We start from the raw sequence: 18,167 nt of genomic DNA, 5'->3' as shown, positions 1-18,167 counted from the left end.
ATTACTGTACATGAACAGAGAAGCGTATGTTATAAAAAAAGTGTAATTTAACTGAATGATTTTCACATATTTATTATTTTGAATGTGAATAGTATGCGTTGTTTTATTGTTTGGTTAGTGTTTATAAAGAAGATGTTACGCCATTTGAGAACAGGACAGTCAGCTAGAAACGAAGCTTTATTTTCGGATATCTTAAGCTTCATGCTATTGCTTGTCAAAAAGATTTCGACACTCTTGAAAGTGTTTCATGAAGTGGTATGTTGTGTTTCAGTATCTGTGCCGAGCCCGAATCTCGTCCGACACAGAGTGGAATGAAACATCACTGTTTCGATACAATTAGTCCGTTCCAAGCACAGGTTGACTGAAACAGCCTTATTTTGAAACAACGAAACAGTTTCTGTGTCTGGCTCGAGATCGAAACTGGCCCGGTTATCCGAGACAGGGGCGGAATGAAACACCACTGTTTAGAAACAGTGAACCACAGCCGTTCCGAAACACTGAAACAGTTCGACGTATCGATACTCTGTATCGAAACATAGAAACAGTGGCCAAGTCTGAAGTCCACAATACCACATGGGCACATGCCATGGAGTGCTAGCATCACTGCATCCTGTCGTGTGAGTCTGTAGTATTTTTATAAATATTGCCAGTAAATACAATTGGTGTGTGCCGACAACTACAAAATTAATAGAGATGACTGAAGCTGATGAGGTGCTTTACATCGTGAGGCACGCTGAATATAAAAATAGATTACGAAGATTGGAGACCTGACCTAACCTAACCTAACCCTCTCCTGTAGCAAGGAATCGGAGTGTTACAGTGAGTCTGTCTTCTGCAGATGTAGCAGTTCTTAATTTCGAAGCTGCCTGCGTCTCAATTTTAAAGGCATATGCAATTTATTTATGGAATTGCATTTACATCATATTCAGTGAAGTAATGATATGCATTTAACCGTTCGCAACCATATACGTGTTTCTATGTTCTGAAAACACAGCAGTGGATGGGAACCTGCTATAAATCGCTGCAGCAACGATAGCAATTGCTGGAAGAGGGAAAGAAGGATAGAAGAGGCAGGAAAAGAGGTTGTTGGTCGCGAAATTGGCTGCACAGACATGAACATGCACAGTATGCTGACGGAGTAGCTGGAACCAGAGAATCCCAATGAATTCCGCTATTTTGTGCGCATGTTACGATAAATTGTGTCGTTCATCAGCGATAACATTCATCACAAAGACACGATCATGAGGGAATAAATTTCTCCTATTCGAAGGTAAGATCATATACAGGGTGGTCCCGAATTCATGGTACAAACTTTAATGGTAGGTACAGGACATTGTAACAAGGATTTATTGTATAGGAATGTATAGTCGCAGGTGACGCGGTGAGGCGTAAACAGGGGAAAGAGAAATGGAGTGATCGGTTGGTGTCACTGCCGGTAGAGGGCAGTAGATGAACATGATGTATCGCAGTAGGGACAAGCGCCATTCACAATTGTGCTGCCGTAGACGATGGGTGACTTTACGTATGCAGAAAAAGCAGACATGCATTACATGTACGGCCGTGCAAATGGTAACGCCAGAGCTGCGTTACGAATGTATCGCGCGGAGTATCCTAATCGACGAATGCCGGATCATAGAATTTTTCAACGGTTACATCGTCAACTTTGTGAAACAGGTACGTTCGACGTCAACAGACATGACGCTGGTCGATTAAGAGCTGTACGCACTCCAAGACTGGAAGAACGCATCTTGAACATAGTGGCTGATAGACCCGAGTCAAGCACAAGAACTGTTGCGCGTGACGTACATGTGAGTCAGCAGACTGTATGCAGAGTGTTAAATGAAAATCGCTTACACCCCTTCCATTTTCAAAAAGTACAAGCATTGAATCCGGCAGATTACCCTCTTCGCGTGAACTTCTGCCAGTGGTTGTTGCAGCAATGTGCGTTGCAGCCGGATTTCGTAGGTCATGTGCTATTTACAGATGAAGCGACATTTTCACGCGAGGGTGTCTTTAATGCGCACAATTCCCATGTGTGGGCAACAGATAATCCACATGCAACGCGTCCACATGCGTATCAACAACGTTTCGGTATTAATGTGTGGGCTGGTATTGTGAACGACTTTTTGATTGGGCCATACTTACTACCCACGCGACTCTGTGGCGAAAGCTATCTTATTTTTCTGCAAGAAGTGTTACCAGAACTGCTGCAAGATGTTCCGCTCGCCATTCGTAACCGCATGTGGTTTCAGCACGATGGAGCGCCAGCACACTTCAGCACTGCTGTACGGAATTACCTGAATGCCACGTTTGGTGCTAGATGGATTGGGCGTGGTGGACCAGTCCCTTGGCCACCCCGATCTCCTGATTTCTCTTGCCTCGATTACTTTTTATGGGGACATCTTAAGAGTCTTGTTTATGAGACTCCAGTTGACTCAGATGAGGATCTCGTTGCTCGCATATCTGTAGCTGCTGCAGGTGTGCGTGAAATACCAGGCATCTTTGAACGTGTACGCCAATCGCTGCACCGACGCTGTCAAGCATGTATCGCTCATGGTGGACGCAATTTTGAACACTTACTGTAAACATGACACTTGTCAACAACGATTTCAATAAAATCTTTCGTTTTCCTTTCGGCCGTTATTTCCCCTGTTTACGCCTCACCGCGTCACCTGGGACTATACATTCCTATACAATATATCCTTGTTACAATGTCCTGCACCTACCATTACAGTTTGTACCATGAATTCGGGACCACCCTGTATACTGCAGTATACCATATTGTTAGGATTACAATTTTTGCATGTTTACGTTTTGTATTTACTTTGCGCCGATTTCTTCAAGAATACTGCAGGCGATTTGTCATTTAGACTCTGAGAATGCCATCCAAGTTTCGTTAGTCAATAGGGTGAAATCAGTGGCACTGTAAACACAACTGGAACAGTGTATTTGAATAGATACCCGTTACACATACTAACTTTTGTAGAACATTTTCTAAGACTAAACGGAGTGTTTATGTTCCCTTTCTAATACATGATTAAGCAGATGAAGAGCACTTTTATGCTACATTAATTGTTGTTTACGTAGAAAAATCACAGTAATCTAGCACTGTTAGGTTTTGCATTTTGACCCACTCATTTGTAATTCAAATGCATTACATCCTGCATGTTCTGGAGCAGTTATGTTTCCCATATATCACCCCATTCAGCCAACTTTGTACAATGATGTATACAGTGGGCTTTTGAGTGATAATTTAGATTGCATTTGTGCTTCGAATATCTGATTACTCTTAATTGTAATACCCTTACATAACTTGCATATATAACACTATTCATTCGGCAACCATTAATATAAATAAGTCTTCAGAATAACTATGTAACAGCTCAGTTTGATTTCTGTAAATGCTTATCTAGTAAAAATATAATATATGATCTCATAAACTAAATTCTTGTAAAACTAAATGGAAAAAATCTTATAGGCATTTTTTGTGATCTTGTAAAGGCCTGTAATTGCATAGGTCATAAAATTGTGCTCTGGAAAGTAAAATGGTATGGCATTACTGGTCTCTCCCACATATTTATTTATATCTTAACAATGGAAAATGGAGCCTCACTTTAGTAAATAAAATAGGAATAAGAATAAATTCACAGTGGGAAAATAATATGGTGTGCTGCTGAGTTTCGTGCTTCGTTGACACCTGTTCATCTACATGAACGATTTATGAGGACACGTGACTTCAAAAACTGTCATGTTTGCTGATGGCACCATTGTATTGACAAAATGTCCAAAGATATTAATACTGGAGACAGCCAGCAGAATAATGGAAAGAGGCCTACAGCTGGTTTACAGCTAGTACCCTAAACCTTAATTTGCAGTTATAAACATATCAGAATGACTTAACAGGTACTAGAAGTAGGGCATTCAATTTATAAGACTCAGAGTGTAAAGTTTCTGGGCATGAGATGGGCAATTAACCGAGGTGGTACCAACCTGGTGGATACGTTACACATTTTACAGAAGTGTGCAGTAACAGTATATTAGAAAATTGATAACAGAACATCTTGCTGAAGTTTCAGGGACTTAGGGATTCTTACATGCCAGTACATATACTCCCTAATAGTATTTAGTTTGAACTCAGTAATTCACAGCTACAATACTAGAAGTAACAATTTGCATATAAACTGCACACCTCTTTAGTGTTCAGTGGAGTTTTACACTCTGATGTTGTAGCACCTAAGTTACTAGTGGGCATCCAGCAAGAAACTGAAAAGTCAGTATAGGAATAATCCGTATCATTTCCGGCTGGGGTGTTACCTTCATAGTCTGGATGTTACTGGATTTAGCATGTGTTCAGGAAAAAGTAACACTTTTTTTGTTTTCTCCATAAAAATTCCTGCCCTGAGATACAGGCCTTCAAAGATGACACTGTGAACACCATTCTGAAGATGCAAATTTCGATAAAATTTTTGAAATGCTCAATCTCTGTAACAGTTGTATATATTTTGCTAGAGTTTTTTTTATTTGAAAGAAAATTGCTTTATGATTACAATGGTATCCTCCATTTGGACACAACTGTCAAAATTCTCTCACAGTTGCCTTTTGAACTTTTTTACAATTTACAGAATCTTTTTTTTTTTTTTTTTTTTTTTTTTTTTTTTTTTTTTTTTTTTTTTTTTTTTTTTTTTGCAAAAATGTCAATCCAGAAAAGTTAGATTTTTTTTCTGTTGATTAGTTCCATGTAATACTATATTCTCTGTAAAGGAGAGCTTCCTATTTTATGTTGGACAGGTTTTATTTTAAGTAATATATATATAGTTTTTACTTTCAAGGGTAACGTATGTCTTCACTGAAGTTGTTTCTTACTAATTTTTTTAATACAATGTTTATTTCTTTTCACTTTCATTGTTGCAGATATTTCTTAAACTTTGTCAGTTTCTTTGTCGTGATTGTTCATTGTAGGTTTCTGTATTGTAGTAGTTCAGTGCTAATTTGTTTACTGAAGAGGCTTGTTAGAAATCTGAGACCATCCAGTGAGTTCTGTGTTTTCATGAGGAATTTGCCATTTGACACAGTTGCAGTGCGTTTTGTGAAAAGAACTGTTTGAAATGTCTTCTGGCTGGGGCCGCAGAAGAGTGAAGTGTGCTGACTATTTGCATATCAATAAGAGTGATATATAAGACAAAAAACACACACACACTTTGTTCAGCTTGGGATAAGTGTTCTCATTTGAAGACTCAGTTTCAAAGTGAAGATGTCTCCACTGACTACTTTTTGTGTTCTAAATGTTTTGACAGAATAACAACAATGATAGTTTCTCAACAAGGTGAAGCCTCCCATGGTGCAGATTATGCAGATTTTGCATCATTAGAGGAAGAATTAAATACCCCGAATCAGTCAACTGCAGAGGTAGGTGTTAGTTCTGTTAAGAAACTGTGGTCAGTCAAGTTGAGTCATAAGCTCTATGCATCAAGAAAGTGTAGAGAAACTACTAAAGCTATGAACGAATACACTACAGCAAAACTGACCACACTCTTCAAAGTAGAAATTCTATCTTCAGAAGAAAATGAACCAAAGCACTCGTGCGCCTCTTGCCAGGAATTTTTCACAAATATCAATTCAGCTGTTGAAATTTGTGCAAGTTTTAACTATTATTCCACAGTTATTTTCAAAGAAAACAGTTTTGAATGATGTTCCATCAGTATCAAAGTACATGGTAGACAAATCACGATATGTGAGGTCTGTAAAAGGAATCTTTGGAAGACCAAATCCCTGTTATGGTCATCGTTTAGAAGCAGCTGAAGTTCAAATAGTGCAGCCATTTTATTTGGAAGTTAAATGGGAGTGTTCTCAGCAGAGTGCCAACAAAAGACACTACCCTATAACTGTAACAGTTGAAGGTAAAAAAGTTGTGAAAGTGAAGAGGTACACGACTCCCAGTATTTAGGCCTAAGAAACTTTTAAATTTATAAGAGCAACTATACGACTTCACATATTGGAAGACCAAAATTTTATGCACTATGACCTAAGTGGGTAGTTCCACATCCGTCTTTTGATGTCTGTCTGTGTGTGTACAGCGTGAATTTTGAACTTTGTGTGGGAACTTTGTAGAACTTACTGGAGGACGTGACATATGACACCTTGGTTGGGTGTGTGAAGTCATCAGTAGTCTGTGATGTAAAGCAAGGGACTTGTTTGTTTCAAGAATGTGGTGACTGCCCTGGAAAGGGAGGACTGTCTTTACAGACACTTGGCCTGGAAGACATAGCAGATAACTCTGCAGAAATTTCATATGGAACATGGAAGGAAAATAAACTAATTAACAAAACTGTTGCCTTTGACAGTTTCATTGGTGAACTTGGTAAATGATCAGTGAAAGCAGTAACACACCAGCATCTGAAGAAATTGCAACACCACCTAGCAGAAATGAAAGGATGTGTACAGGCTGAAGAACTATGTTTAGTACTTTACTGTGATTTTGCTGAGAACTGGTCTGTAATTCTCCCACAAGAAGTAAAAGGGTACCATTGGCGTAATGACCAGGTTTCAATTTTTACATCAGTGACATGTTTTTAAAACAAGACCACAGGTGTTGCAGTTATAAGTGATGACACGGGACATTACCCAGCACATGCTTTGCTAGCAATAATCAAAATTCTTCAACTGCAAACAGGGGCAGAGAAGATCATCATTATTTCTGATGGTGCTCCTAGTCATATTAAAAATCATTACCAGCTGTTTGAATTGAGTAAGTCGTTTGTGCCATCTGACTGGGTATACAGTACTACTGGTCATGCAAAGGGGCCTTCTTATGGTGTAGGGGCCTGCAGAAGCACCAGGCTACAAAATATAATCTTTCCAGTCCAAATACAGCTGCGATTCAGAATGCTGATGATTTTACGAGAGTTGTGAAATCTTACACATCCACAGCCCTCATTTTTTTTGTCCAAAGAGGAAATGGAAGAATTCTATGAGCAGAAAAAAGAATGGTCCAAACAAAGTACTCCTCTGAAAGGAATTCAGTAGACAGAGTTTTGGACTCAAAGTGATGGACAAACTCATATTGCACACACTTTAAAGAGCAAGAAAGAAGTAATTTTGTTCATTTGGCTAACACCTAAGATTCACAGCCTGAGAAGTTTGTGTGTGTGTGTGTGTGTGTGTGTGTGTGTGTGTGTGTGTGACTGGTGGATTGCAGAGATTATAGACACCAGTTATGAGTTAAACAAAATTCTAGTGAACTTTTATGCTACCACATGGACCAGCTGCTTGGATACAGGTTTCCAGCTGAAGGACACCACCATCAGTGCTCACTTCCTGTTCACAATGTTTTGATAATTGTTAAGTTCTCTGGTTCCTATTGGTTCAACAGGAAGGCATCACTCTATATTAAAGGAAGATACTGAAGCAGTGGAACACATTTTTATTTCATTGCCTGGCTAATTTCAGTACAAAAAAAGAGTGCACAGAAGTTGTATAAATTGAAACCTTTAAGCCTTTGGACCTTTCACATACAATTTGGAACCATTTAAAATTCTTGAAAAATGAGTCTCTTACTCATCTTCAAAAACTAAAATCATGTTAAGGCTAGGTTTTGAATTTTATGAGCCTGTTATGCGATAATGTGGTAATAAAACAGGTTGTATGTATGGCAAAAATTTCAGTTGTTTATAAAACCTAGGTCTCCTTTTCAGGGAATGTAGAACTGTATGGTACTAATCAACAGAAAAAGACCAAAATTTTATTGGCATTTTGGAAATTTTTGTTTTTCATAAATTATAAAATAAGTTCAGAATGCTACAGTAAAAGAACTTCGACAGATAAGTCCAAATGGAGGATTTCTTTGTAACCATAATGCAATTATCTTTCAAATTAAAAAAACCAACAAAATATCTAGAACTTCCAGAGATACAGCATTTAAAGTTTTTTTCCAAAATTCACATCTTCAAAATGGTATGTGCAGTGTCATCTTTGGAGGGCTGAATCTTGGAGCAGAAATTTTTTTGGAGGAAACAAAAAATACAAGTTCCTTACTTAATCCTTCATTTTAACATACCCTAAATTCAATAACATCTGAGACTATTAAGGAAAGATTTTTTCCTAGCCTGCCTGAATTGATATGGACTACTCTTATATTTAAATGCAATGTAAGTGAATGTCTCATTAGCCACTCTAAGATACTTGAATACTGGGTCCCAAGAATGTAAATTCTGTATGACTGTAATGTTTGCATTAGGTGCAACCTTATTTTGCCTGTATACATACAATACAGACAGCTTGTACTGGTTTGTGAGGTATTACATAGTAGCAGCTGAGTGGTGAAGTAGTTGATTTTTTCGAAGTAGCTGCTTTATTGTAACATAAATATGTAATACAAAAGTAATTATCATAATGGAATAGATTAGTGCTAGTCATAATTTTGCTACCATTATAGGATATAGAAGCAGTCAATAAAGTTTTAGGCTTAAAAACTGACCGCAAGCCGGCCGCCACAGAGACTAAGTTCGAGTCGTTTACTTAAGGTGGCCAATATAACAGACTGCGCCTGAAAATGCTAAGTCTGGCCATCTGCACAATCTGGCAACACTGTAAGATGCGGAAGTCTCAGGAGGAAGTGCTGTCTGCTTCAGAGATGCTCTCGTGTTATGTAAGCCCATGGTCTAGTGGTAATCATTGTGCATTCTAAATTTATAGTTGCATGCTAACAGCCAACCATATTTCATTTGTTTTTACCACATTTTGGCCTCAACTAAAGTCATGAGTCTGATTGAACATCAGAGATAATTCGCTTCACATTCTACCAAGCAGTAAAAACGAATACTTAAAAAAAAAATGCCCCCTCCCCCATATGGGTCCGGGGGTAAGAATAGGCCCGTGGTATTCCTGCCTGTCATACGAGGCTACTAAAAGGAGACTCCAACATTTCAGCTTTTCTGCGATGGTCCCCTCTCGGGTTTGACCTCCACCTTCTCTAAATATCTGTTGATAGTGCCTGCCATTTGGGGAAGGACGCCCTAAGTACAGTTCATTGGAGGTGAGGGTATCATCTGGAGTGCCCCAGGGAAGTGTGGTAGGTCCGCTGTTGTTTTCTATCTACATAAATGATCTTTTGGATAGGGTGGATAGCAATGTGCGGCTGTTAGCTGATGATGCTGTGGTGTACGGGAAGGTGTCGTCGTTGAGTGACTGTAGGAGGATACAAGATAACTTGGACAGGATTTGTCATTGGTGTAAAGAATGGCAGCTAACTCTAAATATAGATAAATGTGAATTAATGCAGATGAATAGGAAAAAGAATCCTGTAATGTCTGAATACTCCATTAGTAATGTAGCGCTTGACACAGTCAAGTCGATTAAATATTTGGGCGTAACATTGCAGAGCGATATGAAGTGGGACAAGCATGTAACGGCAGTTGTGGGGAAGGCAGATAGTCGTCTTCGGTTCATTGGTAGAATTTTGGGAAGATGTGGTACAACTGTTAAGGAGACCACTTATAAAACACTAATACGACCTATTCTTGAGTACTGCTTGAGCGTTTGGGATCCCTATCAGGTTGGATTGAGGGAGGACATAGGAGCAATTCAGAGGCGGGCTGCTAGATTTGTTACTGGTAGGTTTGATCCTCACGTGAGTGTTACGGAAATGCTTCAGGAACTCAGGTGGGAGTCTCTGGAGGAAAGGAGGCATTCTTTTCGTGAATCGCTACTGAGGAAATTTAGAGAATCAACATTTGAGGCTGACTGCAGTACAATTTTACTGCCGCCAACTTATATTTCGCGGAAAGACCACAAAGATAAGATAAGAGAGATTAGGACTCGTACAGAGGCATATAGGCAGTCATTTTTCCCTCGTTCTGTTTGGGAGTGGAACAGGGAGAGATAATGCTAGTTGTGGTACGATGTACCCTCTGCCACGCACCGTATGGTGGATTGCAGAGTATGTATGTAGATGAAGTGGTGTTTCTTGTTTGTCCATCGTGCACCAAGATCTTGCATGTTACTTATTGTCGTGTAGCAGACTTAGCACCCAATGTCTTATGGGTTGCCTACTTCTCGTCTCCTGCACCGTCCCATCCTTCGCGCCCATGACAATTCTGGACCATTTCGCACCCGAAATCCAGTGCGTTGTGGTGGGGTTGTCATGTACCCTCTTGGTAGTAGTCCCCAGACAACACAGGGATCACACTGCTGATGCAGAGTTGAGACCTCGCTGCATATGCCAAGGAGTAGGTGACCATCCTTTCTGGGGCACCAGGACTCCCGGCAAAGGCATCCTGCCAGGTGGCCCTTGCTGGAGCTGGGTGGTGCCCGTGGGGAGAGCATCTGGTCGGAGTGGGTGGCATCGATGACCCACAATGAAATGGTTTAAATTTAATCTAGCTGGTGGTCACTCGGCCCCAGCTGTCTCAAAGCATGTAAGGAATGGTTTCGATGCTGCGACCTACGATTCCTGGTTGTTCCCTTCCCTAGCCATACCTTGGGAGGACCATAGGGCGACTGTCTCGAGAGCCGTATTCACCTCAGTACCTAGTTTGCAGCAGGACTGATGATGTGACCTGTCGGGCACCAAAGCCCCAATTCTTTGTTGACCATCTTGAAGATAGGTGTGGGAAAGTGGCGGCATTGTCCAAAATGCGCAGTGGGTCGATTTTGATCAAATGGCCTTTCTAGCCCAGTTGCGGGAGTTGCCTGTTGCCAGTTGCCTGTGACAAGCTGGGTGACCATCCCTGTCCTGATTACGCTCCAGAAAACCCTTAACATGGTCCAAGGGTATTATTTTCCGTCGCGACCTCCTTTTGCAGTCGGATGAGGAGCTACATGCCAACTTAGAGCGGCGGGGTCTCCACTTCGTCTGACGCGTGCATTGGAGTTCTCAAGACAACACACTTGCTTATGGTGCCTTCATCTTGGCTTTTGAGGGTGACTCATTACCTTAAAAGGTCAAGATGATGGTTTACCGTTGTGAAGTGGAACCATACGTCCCTCCTCCTATATGGTGTTTCAAGTGCCGGAGGTTTGGCCACATGTCATCTGTATGTAACTCCAGCTCCACATGCAGGGATTATGGTCGTCCTCTGCACCCAGGCACTCCGTGTGTGCCTCCTCCCACTTGGGTCCATTGCGGGCAGCACCACTCCCCCTGCTTGCCTGATTGCTCTGTTCTCTATAAGGAGCTGCGAATAATGGAAATAAAAACTGTTGATAGGAAATACGACTTCATCCTGTTCTGATGGCTACCCAGTGGGTCCTCGAGACCGCCTTGCATCTTCTCCTGTGTCCGTGTTGGGGGGTCACTGCTTCTTATGGTGCTCCCCAGGTACATCCTTTGGGAGACCAGACCCCCCCCAAATTGACGAGGATGTTGGACCCCGTCCCCCTGCCGGAGGTGCACCGGCCTCCTCTGGCTTCTCTGGTGTGGAAAGGTTCCCTTGGTAGTCTACCTTCTAAGGCATCCTCTAGCATGACAGCTGACATCAGTCAGTGGCTCACTGAGCCTCAAGTGGCAGGTAGAAGAGCTTCCTGCTCTTTGTCTGTCCCTGATCCTCATTCTGCAACTCCCTCCCAGGTTGCTCCTAAGGAGCAGTGGGAGGAGGAGAACTACAGGAAGAAGAAGAAAAAGCTGGGTAAGAAGGAAGAGATTCAGGTTGCCTCCGTGTCACCTGTTAATACCAGCTCTGAGTCCGAGGACGATTTGCAGATTTTGGCATCCCCCGATGGCCTCAATCTTGCCCCTACTTCAGACGCAGTGGTTCTCGCATCAGGCTCTCCTTTGGTGGCGGTAGATGACCCAGCGGCGTATTGTGCCTCCTCGGTCTCTTCACGACTTTTTCGGCTGCGGGCAATGTCATTCTCCAGTGGAATTGCAGTGGTTTTTACGACCACCTTGCTGAGCTCCGACAACATATCAGTCTTCAACCTTACTTCTACATTGTTCTCAAGGAAACTTGGTTTCCGGCGATGCGAACCTCCGCCCTCCATGGCTACCAGGGTTATTATAAGAATTGGGCAGCTTATGAGAGGCTCTCTGGTGGAGTCTGCGTCTATGTCCTTAACTCTCTTTACAGCGAGTGTGTACCTCTTAGAGCACCTTTAGAGCTGTCATTTTTAGGGTGAGGAAGCCACAGGCTTTCACTGTCTGCAGTCTCTATCTTCCACTGGGTGGTGATCTCCCACAGCATGCATTGGCTGCGCTGACAGCCCAACTGCCACCACATTTTCTGTTACTGGGAGACTTTAACACCCATAACCCTTTGTGGGGTGGATTGGTGGTAACAGGCAGAGGCACTGTCATTGAGCAAGTGTTGGCACAGCTCAACCTTTCCCTGTTAAATACTGGTGCCTTCACACATTACAGTGTGGCACATGGCACACACTCGGCCATCGACCTTTCAGTTTGAGGCTCTGGCCTTCTATCATCTGTCCAGTGGAGTGTGCATGACGACTTGTGTGGTAGTGACCACTTTCTGATCTTTCTGTAACTCCCCAGCATCACTCTTCTGGGCACCTACCCAGATGGGCCTTCAGTAAGGCTGACTGGGACTCGTTTGCCTCCATTGCCACTATTGAGCATCTTTCTCTTGACACCATTGATGTGGTGGTTCACACGATAACCACTGGCATCATTTCTGCAGCGGAATCTGCAATTCCCTGTTCTTCCGGGTCCCCTCGACAGATGACTGTGTCTTGGTGGTCATCAGAAATCGCTGAGGCGATTAGAGATCGCAGGCAGGCCCTCTGTCATAAGTGGCACCCCTCACTGGAAAACCTCATTGCCTTTAAGCAGCTCCATGCCAGATCCCGACGCCTTATTCGCCGACGGAAGCAGAAGTGCTGGGAAAGATATGTCTCCACTATTGGCATTTGTACCTCTCCATCGCAGGTTTGGACCAAGATTAGGCAACTCTATGGATATCAGGCCCCCCCCCCCCCCCTCCCGTCAGCATACCTGGGCTTTCCCTGAATGGAGCAGTCTGTACTGAATCAGACAAGATTTGCAGAACTCTTAGCAGAGCATTATGCTCAGAGTTCTGCTTCTACGAATTACCCGCTGGCCGTCTGCTCACTGAAACAGCGTTTGGAGTGTTGGAACCTTCATTCTATATGCACCATCCCGAATCGTACAATGTTCCATTCAGTGGTTGGGAATTCCAAAGTTCCCTCGCCGCTTGCCCTGATACGGCTCCCGGGCCTGATCGCATCCGCTATCAGATGCTCAAACACCTCTCGGTAGACTGCCAGTGGCGCCTCCTAGACCTTTTCAACCGTATGTGGGTTGAGGGTGAGTTCCGCTCACAATGGTGGGGAAGGCATCATCATTCCAGTGTTGAAACGTGGCAAGAACCCACTGGAGGTGGACAGCTACTGCCACATTAGCCTCACCAACATTCTGTGCAAGTTGCTCAAACGTATGGTGAGCCAGAGGTTGAGTTGGCTTCATGAGTCTCCGGGCCCTCTGACTCCGTCTCAGGTTGGGTTCCATAAGGGCCGCTCTGCCACTGATAATCTGGTCTGCCATCCGTACGGCATTTGCCCACTGTCAGCATCTGGTTACTGTCTTTTTTGACATGCGGAAGGCGTACGATACCACATGGCAACATAACATCCTTACCATGCTTCATGGGTGGGGTCTTAGGGGCCTGCTCCCGACTTTTATTTAAAATTTTCTGTCGCTTTGTTCCTTCTGTGTGCAAGTTGGTCTCTCCCATAGTTCCTCCCATAGTTCCTCCATGAGAATGGGGTCCCGCAAGGCTCTGTCTTGTGGTCTGCCTCTTTAGTTGCTATCAGTGGGCTTGCTGCAGTTGTGGGAATGTCCATATGAGCTTCTTTGTATGCTGATGACTTTCGCCTGTACTACAGCTGCACTGGAATTGCAGTTGCTGTACGGCAGCTACAGGGCGCTATCCTCAAGGCACAGTCTTGGGCTGTCACGCACTGCTTGCAGTTTTCAGCCGCCAAGACTTGGGTCGTGCATTTCTGCCGGCATCACAGTGTTCACCCTCAGCCACGGCTTTATCTTGAAGGCGAACCTCTTGCTGTGGTGGAGACACATCAGTTTTTGGGATTGCTTTTTGATACCAGGTTGGCTTGGCCCCCTCATATTCGGCAGCTTAAACAAACATGCTGGTGGCATCTTAACACTCTTCATTGCTTGAGTCACACCAGCTGGGGTGCCAAGTCTACTCTTCTACGACTGTATCAGGCATTGCTTCAGTCCCGTCTCGATTATGGGAGCTTGGTTTACGGTTCGGCATCACCTTTTATGTTGTGGTTGCTTGACCCCATACTTCACTGCGGGATCAGATTCACAACTGGAGCCTTCCACACAAGCCCTATAAACAGCCTACTTGTGGATACTGGTGTCCCTCCGTTGTGGATCCAGCGCCAACGACTACTGTCCACTTACGTTGCACATCTGTGTAGCTTGCCCGGGCATCCAAATTACTGTCTCCTGTTCCCCAACTTGGTCGTCCATCTTCCAGAACAGCGGCCCTGGTCAGGGTGTCAGATTGCGATTCGCGTCTGGTCTCTTCTCTCTGGGCTTCAGTTTATCCCTCTCCCATCTCTTTTCCGGGCCCATATTCGTATACCCCCATGTATATGCCCCACCCATGCCTTCAGCTGGATTTGGCGCAAGGCCTGAAAGACTGAGGCCCTCCGCTGACGCTTCCTTTCCATCCTTGGCGCGTTTTATGGCTCTGCCGTAGTCTATACCGACGGTTTGATGGTTGCTGGTCGAGTTGGTTATGCTTTTACTCATGGGGAACAATGTGAACAATGCTCATTGCTGGATGGCTGCAGTGTTTTCACTGCAGAGCTGGTAGCCATCTCTCGTGCCCTCGAGTATATCCGCTCCTGCTCAGGTGCATCCTTTATCATCTGTAGTGACTCCATCACCAGATGAGAGCGAGGAAAACACTGGTCAACAGCTTGTAAAGCGCTCAGGGAGTCACAAGAGATGAAGGACACTCAATTTGAGAGGGTTGCTCTCATGTGTTGAGTCTGGTTGATTGGAATTCGGTTTTAGATTGGGGTTTTTAGTGTGTGTCTAGGTGGTTGGCTTTTCCATTTTTTGTTTCCATCATTGCCCAACCATTGTAAAACTGTGTGTGCTTTTAATTCCTTTTTTTCTGGTCTTTGGCTGTGTCTTTCTTGTTCTGTGTCGTCCCTTGTTATCTCCGTTGCTTGTTTTTGTTCCTTGTGGGTTTTCATGGTCATGGAAACAGGGACCAATGACCTTTGCAGTCTGGTCCCATCAACCCCACAAACCAACCATCAATTCTGCAGGACAGCTGGTGGCTCCATTGGATTTTGCATACTTGAAAATCATGAACGATGGTTAAGCGTTGTAAAATTGGGTCGCAAGTGGAAAAAGGGTGCAATATCCGCAACACAATATTTACTTTTGGTGTAATGGAGGGGTGAATGCAGAGGAGGCAGCTCAAAAGATTGAGACTGTGCATGGAGCAAGTGCTGTTCGGAAAAATACACCAGAAAAAGATATTCTTGTTTCAACAAAGATTCTTCGGGCATGAATGATTTTCCACATTAAGGAAGTCTTGACTACTAATATAAATGATGGATTACCATTTAACTAACATGCGACATATGAATTCAACAGGCAAGGATCAGAAGTCTGGTGTAGGTGTAGTACATGCTGTAATTCGAAACAACAAAAAGCAACGGAGGGACTTGAACGTCATCAGGTTGCTCATTGAGCATTCCTATGCAATACTGTTACTGGTGACGAGTTACGATGCCTTTATCGTCAACTTCCTAAGAAGAAATGAAAGACTGATCCCTACCACAAGACGTAAACTCGAGCAAAGAGTAGTGTGAATATAATATTTTCCATCTGAGAGCTCCAAAAGTGTGTTTTGTACTATAAATTCCTCCACAAGGGTGTGTCCATTCAAGCTGGAATTTGTTGCCAAAAAATGACACCTTCCGGTCGCAGTGTAATAAAATCAACCGACAAAACGAAATCACGTGTGATACTGTATGATAACTTACTCTGTTCATTTGAGAAACAAAACTAACCAGGAGATTGATAGGGAAGTCATCTCTCGGGCACTCGTATTGATAGGGAAGTCACTTCTCGGGCACTAACTCCTCTGATCGTATACCCGTAAAATTTTACGTTTCCCACTCTAGCTCAACAAACCGTCAAGGCAATACATTCCTAGATGAAAATGCTCTTCAAACTACACTGATTTAATGACATCCTTAGAACCAGTAGATTTCTACAGGTGTAGAATTTGTTAACAACTTTAGCATTGTCAGATTGTTCTAGATATTGTGAAAGAATATACTGTTGCTGATTAATTTCTCTCTGATGGTTACTGTTGTGTTCAATGAAACTAATGGAAAACACAATTAAAATATTCACTGTACTGAAACTTCCTGGCAGATTAAAACTGTGTGCCCGACCGAGACTTGAACTCGGGTCCCGAGTTCGAGTCTCGGTCGGGCACACAGTTTTAATCTACCAGGAAGTTTCATATCAGCGCACACTCCGCTGCAGAGTGAAAATCTCATTCTGGATTCACTGTACTGATTAAATTCATCTTACTACAGAAACATCACGACAGCAGTCTATCTTAATAAAGCATCAAGTGCCTGTAAGACAATTGTGCTTATTTTAAAACAAATTAGAAAGATATTACCGACTTCTGACTTCAAAAAGGTCTGTATTTACTTAATGTTCTGTATCATACTCAAGCATTATGAAAATGAGGCAATTCATAGACAAAATTATGTATTCACAACAACAAAAATATGTCAGCAGGAAACAATAGTGGCATTACGATTTTTGCAGTACCATAAGGTTTCCACTGTGACACTAAGGGGTACTGAAAGTAGCAAGACGAATTTTGTCCGAGCATTCTTACGATTCCCTAACCGAGTTACTACCTGCCTGCTTGTAGCTCTGCTAAAAAAATCTGGCTTTCAGCGAGTCTCGGAAGGCAAACAAAAGCAGCTTGCATCTGGTAGGCGAGCACGTTACCTCGTAGCTGGTGAAGAAGTGTAGCCTATGTGTCTTACTTATTGGCCCAGTAGCTGCTGTGACATAAATCTCAACGTAAGAGATGATAGTAGTTTTATTTCCCACAACGTCCGTGGACTCAAAAGCATTAACTGATATCCTTATATCACATCTAAAGAGAAAATTCCTCACATTATTCAATTGAAATGATGCGGTAATATCAAGTGAATTTAGCAGGATAATTCTGTGCCATCAAGGCAGTAACTTGTCAGTCACAGATTTGCAAAACATATTCTGTGTTGTTGCCAAGTTTCAGTTATACTACCATGAAGGATACCAACTGATATGTTCTGTGAGTGAGCTCGGAAGTGACTATAGCTTTGTCTCAAAGTTGTGGGTGAAAGGGGCCGGAATATCCTCATTATTTAAGTGAGTCTTGGTCGTATTTCTGTAACCAGGTTTAGGGCTAGAGTGTAATTACTTGTAATACATCATACGGAAACCTTTGAAGCTTTTTCACCAGATGCGATTCACAGTTTTGGAGCTTCTCCAGTGGTTGATTTGGCAATGTATTTTTGCTATACAGTATTGTTATTGACATCACTGATTGGTGCATCTGCCTGAAGACATGCATAACCTGGCTTCTTGTTGTCAGCTTGTCTTACAGATATACTGCTGTTGCTTGAAATGTGAAGACTTAAGGTGAATTCGAATATTCCACATGGCAAAAATCTGATTTTTCTATTCTTCCAGCTCTAACATAAAAAAAAGGGTCACATTAAGTGACAGAAAAGCGCCTGTGAACGAACGGTTAATAATGCAGTCATAATTAGTGTAATCTGACAAATGCCATCTGTCATCTGATAATTGTGGAAAACTACCATTTTCATCTGCACAGTACCGCAGTATGAACTCCAGGATTCTTATATTTAATTTTGTTGTGATACTTTTCAATGACAGTAGAGGAGGAGCAAAACTGTCGGACTTGAAATATACTTTTCCAGCGGGATTTGAATATTTGGCTTCAGTTGCAGTAGCACATCCAGTGAGGAGGTATCATGAATATGAGCATTCACTCATTTGCCGTAGTGTAGGCTAGGGCAGATATAAGCAGGTTTCGCACAAAGTAAACAATGAGACACTGTAATTAATGTATAAAGTAACCGTCTCACAAACGTAAATTTTC

The 18,167-nt window shown here is 42.7% G+C and overlaps 1 long non-coding RNA gene across 1 annotated transcript in view; it reads left to right on the top strand.

The window, feature by feature from the left end:
• Positions 1 to 583: 583 nt before the first annotated feature.
• Positions 584 to 18,167, top strand: part of LOC124799279 — a 51,763-nt gene continuing 34,179 nt past the window's right edge. Inside the window, exon 1 of the long non-coding RNA XR_007017003.1 lies at positions 584 to 1,270. This is a non-coding gene — a long non-coding RNA (uncharacterized LOC124799279). The remainder of the gene's footprint in view (positions 1,271 to 18,167) is intronic.

This window comes from Schistocerca piceifrons, chromosome 5 (genome assembly GCF_021461385.2).
Source record: "Schistocerca piceifrons isolate TAMUIC-IGC-003096 chromosome 5, iqSchPice1.1, whole genome shotgun sequence".
NCBI classification, from domain to species: domain Eukaryota; kingdom Metazoa; phylum Arthropoda; class Insecta; order Orthoptera; family Acrididae; genus Schistocerca; species Schistocerca piceifrons.
The sequence above is the reverse complement of the archived record's forward strand: the minus strand, read 5'-3'. Positions and strand labels throughout refer to the sequence as shown.